Source organism: Ascaphus truei, chromosome 3 (genome assembly GCF_040206685.1).
Source record: "Ascaphus truei isolate aAscTru1 chromosome 3, aAscTru1.hap1, whole genome shotgun sequence".
Classification (NCBI taxonomy): Eukaryota; Metazoa; Chordata; class Amphibia; order Anura; family Ascaphidae; genus Ascaphus; species Ascaphus truei.
The window spans coordinates 208,583,467-208,591,774 of record NC_134485.1 but is presented as its reverse complement, the minus strand read 5'-3'; the positions used below and the strand labels follow the sequence as shown (position 1 = coordinate 208,591,774).

The window sequence follows — 8,308 nt, the reverse complement described above, 5'->3', positions numbered from 1 at the left end:
ACACACTCCCCTCCACATACACACACTCCCCCCCACATACACACACCCCCCCCCCACATACACACACTCCCCCCCACATACACACACTCCCCCCCCCCCGCATACACACACTCCCCCCCATACACACACTCCCCACCCCCACATACACACTCCCCCACCCCCCACATACACACACTACCCCACCCCCCACATACACACACTCCCCCACCCCCCACATACACACACTCCCCCCCACACACACACTCCCCCCCCCCCCCCACACACACTCCCCCCCACACCCCACACAAAGTGGAGAACTGCGACGGATGGACGGACGGATGGATGGGGGTGGGGGGGGGGGGTCGGGGGACAGAAGAAAGGCCTGCTTTTTGAGCCTCGCGATCGCACACCACCACTGCCCGCCCCCACGCCCATCTTCCGCAACATGCGGACCGGGGGCAAAGGGAGCGCCAAGGGTGCAGGGGGGGGGGCGCAGAAAGGGGGTGAGCGGGAATAGGGGGGGGGCAGAAAGTTGGTGAGCGGCAGGGGGGGGGGCGCAGAAAGGGGGTGAGCGGCAAGGGGGGTCAGCGGCAAGGGGGGTCAGCGCCAAAGGGGTGTTAGCGGCAAGGGGGGTCAGCACCAAAGGGGGGTTAGCGGCAAGGGGGGTCAGCGGCAAGGGGGGTGAGCACCTCTACCCCGGGACCCTGTGGCTGCCCGCCCGGCGGGGGACATCGCGCAGCAGGCAGAGGAGCGGGAAGGCAGAGACACACTCACCGTGTGCTCTGCACAAAGCGGAAGCCCCGCCCCCGGCTTCCTCTGACCTGCCTGCGACCAATCCCCTACATCCCGGCCGGCATTCTAAGCCCCGCCTCCTTCATTCAAACCCATGCGGCCCTTCATCCAATCCCCTGGCAGCATTCACTCACACAGAGAATACTTACCAGCTGCCGCATCCTTTTCACCACCGCCGTAACCGGGACACATTGGGTGGGCCGCACAGATACTCGGTGTTGGCCGCATGCGGCGAGTTTGACATGCCTGCTTTAGATATTTTGTTGGATGCTAAAAAATGATGCGAAAAAGCTTGTAGTACTGTGTTCACATGGTGCATACACATTCGCTATGGTGATGTATTGACCCTGTAGGGTGCCTACTAAGATAATGAATCTACCATTTTTGTCTTTTTTGGTTTGCTCCACACAGAACGGTAATCTATTATGGAGCAACACCGCAACTCCTCTCTTCCTAACAGCGGCAGATGACAGAAACCAGCTCCGGTAATTCTTATGAAAGAATTTAGAAAAACACGTTTTGGTGAAGTGTGTTTCTTGTAATAATATAATGTCAGGGTTTTTTCTTTTATAATCCGTCAAAGCTAGCTTTCTCTTACTTGGGCTATTAAAACCTTTGACATTATGTGATATAAGGGTTATATGCATTGTGGTGTGAGGTTGTGTATGCTTACCCAGACCCATCGTCTGTCTATCTTCTGTCAGCTCCCATGGCCACCTGTATTCCATCCGCTCTCTCCAGGGGTCTCCAGTCTCCTGCTCTGGTAAGGAGGGGGGGAAAGGAACAAACAAAAGGATATCTGGGGGGTAGACACACACAAAACAGCATGATTCAACAGTCACCCACACACCACCTTGACTCCGTCTCCTTGGTAGTCGGTAGACGGCTCAACACTTAACTTGAGTTTAACTTAATAAAACAACACCCACCAAAACCTTTCATCTTTTAACCCCTAATGTATTAAAACTTTTGTCCCTTATAGAACTTATTTTATCTACTGACCTATGCCTACAACTATATCACTACACCTAGTAACCTTTCCCCTTCAACTGTGACGATTTGGACCTCTACCCTGAACTTAAGTTTTATCTCCTTGCACTAATCCCCCTATTCCACCAACTTGGTTTATAACTAGTCTGTTAGCTCCTTATGCTTCTCACCTCTATGGCTAGGGAACACTTCCCCTATCTACCAATCCTTCTTACCTGTCAATCTCCTTTTTCAGGCCCTCAAGCTTGCTTAAACCTTTCTCCTGACTTCTCTCTCTACTCCCTCTTTCTGCTTGTCCTCCTCCTGCTCTTCCACCTGTCTGGTTGCTTTCTTTCTTTCTCAGACTCTCTATCCTTCTCACACTACCCCATGTATTTCCTTCACTTTCCTCCTTACCGCCTATTCTGGACCCAGGGTCATGTCTAGGGTATGAATGGACCCAGATATCTTCAACTCAGCCCTCTTTCCAAAGCACACCAAGTCCTGTTATATTTTCTTTGCTTTATTAGGAATGGAGCAGTATATACAGGCACTTGTGGATGTAATAGTGTTGTGAGAGTGCTTCTCTATAGGTGCTTTGTAATTAAGGGCAGGTGAAAAGGATTGGCCTTGCCATAGGGGTGTAACATGAATGTACTCACTCTGCCAATGTCAGGAAGTAAAGACAGTGGGTACTGCTTGTGACACAGGGATAGGGGTCAGGCCATACTACGTGTCTGCAGGGACAGAGGGGAATGGGGAAGCCCATTAACTTGGAGGACTGGAGATGTTGCCAGAGCAACCAGGGTTGTGATAGACTGGAAGGAAAAAAGGCAACATAATGTATCCATTCCATCTGCACTGGGAGTGAAACTGCAAGGAAAGTAACATCCAAGTACAGCTAGCAGGCAGAACTGCCAAGGAAAGGGGGGGTGAAACAGAGAAGGCAGAAATGGGTATTTCTGTTCCATGACAAGCCAACCTTTAGGCCCTTCAAAGAAAGCCCTTGCTTTCTACAAAGCTTTGGGGCATTTTGGCCAATTTGCTGTTTAGCACAGGGCTTTATTGTGTGAGCGATAATGTTATTGATAACTGCTCACAGTATTGAAAGTTTTGATAACAGCTCGTAATTGTATTGGACATAATTGGTCCACAACATCTTTATCACATCCAGAGGGCCCCTTTCCCCTCTTGACTATGCTACCTATAGCTAGTAACAGCTTGTGCTAGAGCAGCCCATACAGCCGCATCATCATTACCGCTGTTAACACCACTATTACATCTTCATGTCTTCACCTCCAAAACCTTCAGTCAGCTGATCAATAGAAAGAGGCTGTTTGGTAATGTTTGTTAATGGACTTGTGTGTTGTTGTTTTTTTACTTTGAAATATAGAATATGCAGTAAAGGAAAGTCCGAGTTACTGTTGCTTGTCAATGTACTATTTATTTTTATTTATAAAATGTTTTACCAGGAAGTAATACATTGAGAGTTACCTCTCCTTTTCAAGTATGTCCTGGGCATAGTTAATATTACAAATAATACATGGTTACAAATACAGTTACATAAATGAACAGGGTATACATTATATACAAGACATTGCATGCACAGTTAAAGAAAATATATATTATGGGCGAATGATACAGTTACAGACCAGATTAAAATGTGAGACAGCCTTAGATTTGAAAGAATTTAAACTAGTGGTGGATGTGAGAGTCTCTGGTAGGTTGTTCCAGTTTTGGGATGCACAGTAAGAGAAGGAGGAACGGCCGGATACTTTGTTGAGCCTTGTGACCATGAACAGTCTTTTGGAGTCTGATCTCATGTGATAGGTGCTGCATGTGGTAGGGGTGAGGAGCTTGTTCAGATAGCTGGGTAGCTTGCCCATAAAGTATTTAAAGGCAAGACAGGAAAGGTAAGCTTTGCGCCTAGACTCTAGTGATGACCAATCTAGTTCTTTGAGCATTTCGCAGTGATGTGTGTTGTAGTTGCATTGGAGAACAAAACGACAAATTGAATTGTAGAGGGTGTCAAGTTTGCTAAGGTGGGTTTGAGGAGCCGAGCCATATACTATGTCTCCATAGTCAATTATTGGCATTAGCATCTGCTGTGCGATACGCTCTCTGACCAGGAGACTTGGGGAGGATTTGTTCCTGTAAAGTACCCCTAGTTTGGCATAGGTCTTGGTTGTCAGGGTATCAATGTGCATTCCGAATGTTAAGTGGGAGTCAAACCATAAGCCCAGGTATTTAAAACTAGTGACGGGTTAGGGTGGTGTTAGCGTTGGTTCTAGTCTGGAGCTCAGTCGCTGGAAGCTTTAAAAATGTAGTCTTGGTCCTAAATACCATTGTTACTGTCTTGTCAGTGTTTAAAAACAGTTTGTTTTGGAAATCCAGTTTTCGAGTCTCAAAATGTCAGACTGAAGTATGTGTTGAAGGTCAGAGAGGCTATGGCTGTGTGCATATAGGATTGTGTCATCTGCATACATGTGTATTGAGGCTCCCTTACAAGCTGTGGGAAGATCATTGATGAACACTGAGAAGAGTAGGGCCCCCAGAACAGAGCCTTGCGGGACACCACAGGTGATATCCAGGGGGTTGGAGTTAGAGCCAGAGATGGACACAAGTTGGGATCTTCCTGATAGGTAGGACTGAAACCAGTTTAAAGCTTGCTTCCCTATTCCAGAGCTCTGGAATTTGTTAAGCAGGATAGCATGATCAACTGTATCAAAAGCCTTTGCAAAATCTAGGAATACTGCACCAGTGAGTTGTCCCCGTTCCATTCCACACTGGATTTCATTGCAAACTTTTAGCAGGGTAGTTACGGTGGAGTGTTTGGGACGAAATCCAGATTGGAATTGGCTAGGGAAATTTGTCTTGGTATAGTAATCGCTTAGTTGGGAGTGGACACATTTTTCCATAACTTTGGATAGAATTGGGGGAAGTGAGATTGGTCTGTAGCTTGAGACAGTGTTTTTGTCCCCACTTTTGAAGATTGGGACAACTCTGGCAGTTTTCCAGGTCTTGGGGATATGGCCTGCAGACAGGATAGAGTTGACTATGGAAGCAATTGGTTTGGCAATGGCTGGGGCACCAAGTCGTAGTAACCTAGATTGTAGTTAAGGGCAGGTGAAAGGATTGGGCCTTGCCGGGAGGAGTATAACATAGAAGAGGTACTCACTCAGCCAAGTAAAAGACAGTGAGGGGGATCTGGGAGACAGGAATAGACTAGGGACAGACCAACTGTCAGCAAGACAGGGGGGGGCCCGAATAGCCCATTCTGAGAAAAGATCTCAGGGGTTGCTGTAGCAACTCACTGGCTACATGCTCAGAGGCAGAAAAGGCAACATAGTAATAAATCACACAGTGTGTGTGTGTGTGTGTGTGTGTGTGTGTGTGTGTGTGTGTGTGTGTGTGTGTGTGTGTGTGTGTGTGTGTGTGTGTGTGTGTGTGTGTGTGTGTGTGTGTGTGTGTGTGTGTAGCAAATACAAGTAACTGAAACTAAGGAGCTGACAAGCAAAAGCAGAAATATGATTATTGTTCCATGACACCGCCTTTCCTCCTTCCTTATCACCTACCCCCCCATTCCTCTGCTCTACATAGACTCTTGCCTATTTCCCTCATCCTCTGCTTGCTGCCTCGTCCGCTCTCATGCACCTCCTTTCCCCTCCCGGAGCTGGAGTGCTCGAACCATCTCCGAGGGATAAGTGGGAGCCCCTCCGTGTCTCCCCCTCCCTGCTGGGTACCGTCTCTTTCTGCTGCCACAGGTAAGTCCGCCACTGCAACCGGCCGGCTTAATAACCGCAGCATGCGTGCCCACACTCACCCACCCCCCTAAGTCCAGTTTCGCAGTTCTCCCCTCTGCCTGTCCTCTCCGGTGTCTCCGCTCTCCTTCCTTCTGACGATCCCTTTGCTGTAGGCCTTGTCAAGATGGTGCCCGTTCTTGTGATGTCCGTTCCCGCCGTTTTCCTTCCTCCTCCCAGGCTCCCCTCATGGCGTCTCGTCTGCGACAATTTTACATTAGAAATCCTGGCCTGGTGTCTAGTGGATAGTTTTATTTAGGGATCAGTTACAGTTTTTAGGGCAGTGTCTCTTTAAATCATCAATTACTTGGGGAAAGATGCAACTTTGTTCCAAACTCTTAATTGATGTCAATCAAATCAATTAAGCCTCCACTTCCTTCCTCCCTCATGCAGACCGGTTCATTTGCTTCCAGGACGGCTCCGGTGAGAATCCCTCTTCTACCTGGTACGTTATGGTGTCTTTTACCCCCAGGTTTTGAAGAAATTCTTCTCCCTCCTCCAAGTTCTTAATGGAGAAAGCCCTTCCATTCTTTATCACTTGCAAACTGAAGGGGAAGGTCCATCTATAGCGAATGGACCTATCCCTCAGGATTTTTATCGGCTGCAGTTTTCTGCGCCTACTGAGGGTTGTTGGAGATCAATCTTGAAAAATCTGCAGATTGGCACCCTCAAAGCTGCAGGATGGGGTATTTTTAGTAATGCCTCTGTAAGTAAGTGCATTCTTATTATCGCGTCTCTTGGTAGTTCTCCTGCTAATGGCCTAGATCGCAATGCTCTATGGCTCCGTTCCATGTTCAGCTCCACCTCAGTCTTATCAGGGAGCATGGTGGACAGCCATTTTGTGACAGTCTTCTATATCTGTGATGAACTTCGGTATGCCACGTTGTAGCGATGGAGAGGGGTGTTGGCCACCCCCCAGGGCGACACCCACCATCGTATGGGAGGCGAGGGGTTAACTGTTATAATGTTTAATAGTGTTTTTATTCCCCTGCCTCATTGCAAACTGTGTCTCCCCTGGTTATATGTATTTTTCCCCTTGGTGTGTGCACCCAACACATACACTGGGATCAGGTCGGGAGGGAAAGGGTGAATTGCATTAACATGTTTATGGCCCTTTGTTCCCCTTCCCGCCTTTTCTATCCCCTTTTGCAGCCCATCCCATAGGCCGCCATTGGAGCTCCATGCAAGTCAATGGAGATTTCCGTGGGTTTGGCCTAATATCAGAAAAGACCAGCAAGTGGCGCCGAAGAGGACAAGCGGAACGCCGCAATTGAAATGCATGGAGTAATGTATTTCAATGGGGATTCCTCGAGTCCGACCTCCAGGAACGAGCTGGCAGCCGGCCAAACCGTAAACCGCGAAAGCGGATACAATCTCAATAAAAAAGCTTTTATCACTCAATTGGCGTGGAAACTTGGTCAAGGCCAAGTTCAGTCATATTAAAATTGCATCTCCGGTCCCAGGGCAGCTAGCGGGTTAATTCTTTTTGCCCCTAGCTCAGGGGGACCCCCTTACTCTACCCCAACAGGGTCCGACGGCCAATGGCCCCGGGAAAGGTTTGCGGCCGCTATGAGGGTCGCCCCATTGACCGCTATGGCGGAGAAAAGCCGCGTGGCTTTAAAACCCTAAGTCAGGCCTGCACAACATACGGCCTGCGGGCAGCATGTGGCCCACCAGGGCACCCCGTGCGGCCCGCGACGGACCCCTTCAACCCTCCCCCCCCTTCTCTGGTACGGAAAGAAGGAGCGCGCTCCAGCATTAAGTAAGAGCGCGCTCCAGCAGTGTCTGTGTGACTGCACGCTCTACCCTAACCCCCCTCCCCCCTCAGCCTGCTCCAGCAGGGGGACGCGCTCTAGCAGTGTAGCGCGACCCGGAACTTCCTGGTCTGCTGCTAGAGCACGCTTCCCCCTGCCGCCATCCACCACCACCTCCTCCTCTGTTGCTGCAGGCGCGCCAGCTCTATTACCCCCGCCGCCACCTCTGTTGCCGCCACCGCCATCACCTCTGCTGCCGCCGCTGCCAACATCAGGTAAGCATGGGGGGGGTAGTTCATTCATCTGGGGGGCTAATGGAATGGAGGGGGGGGGCTGCTGACATGGGAGGGCTGCTGAAATGGAATGGGCTGGGGTGGCTGCTGACATGGGGGTGGCTGCTGACATGAGGGGGGCTGCTTACATGGGGGGGCTGCTGACATGGGGAGGCCGCTGACATGGGGGGGGCTGCTGAAATGGAATGGGCTGGGGGGGCTGCTGACGTGGGGGGGCTTCTGAAATGCAATGGGCTGGGGGGGGCTGCTGACATGGGGGTGCTGCTGACATGGGGGGTGGCTGCTGACATGGGGGGGGAGGCTGCTGACATGGAGGGGAGGGCTGCTGACATGGGGGAGGGCTGCTGACATGGGGGAGGGCTGCTAACCTGGGGAGGCTGCTGAAATGGGGGGGCTGCTGAAATGGAATGGCCAGTGGGGGGCTGCTGATATGGCCAATGGGGGGCTGCTGATATGGCCAGTGGGGGGCTGCTGAAATGGCCAGTGGGGGGCTGCTGAAATGGCCAGTGGGGGCTGTTTTACCCGTCCGGCCCGACTCTGTTTTCCTTGTGAGGTGCAGGGGTGTGGGGGGGAGAGAGATGTGAGGTGCAGGGGTGTGGGGGGGAGAGAGATGTGAGGTGCAGGGGGGGAGAGAGATGTGAGGTGCAGGGGGGGAGAGAGATGTGAGGTGCAGGGGGGAGAGAGATGTGAGGTGCAGGGGGGGAGAGAGATGTGAGGTGCA

At 50.7% G+C, this 8,308-nt stretch overlaps 1 long non-coding RNA gene across 1 annotated transcript; it reads left to right on the top strand.

The window, feature by feature from the left end:
• The first annotated feature begins 1,150 nt into the window (after positions 1–1,150).
• Positions 1,151–5,985, top strand: LOC142491012 (uncharacterized). Its single transcript, XR_012800221.1, has 4 exons — positions 1,151–1,256; positions 1,476–1,534; positions 5,341–5,504; positions 5,934–5,985. It is a non-coding gene; the product is annotated as an uncharacterized LOC142491012 (long non-coding RNA).
• The last annotated feature ends 2,323 nt before the right edge of the window (positions 5,986–8,308 follow it).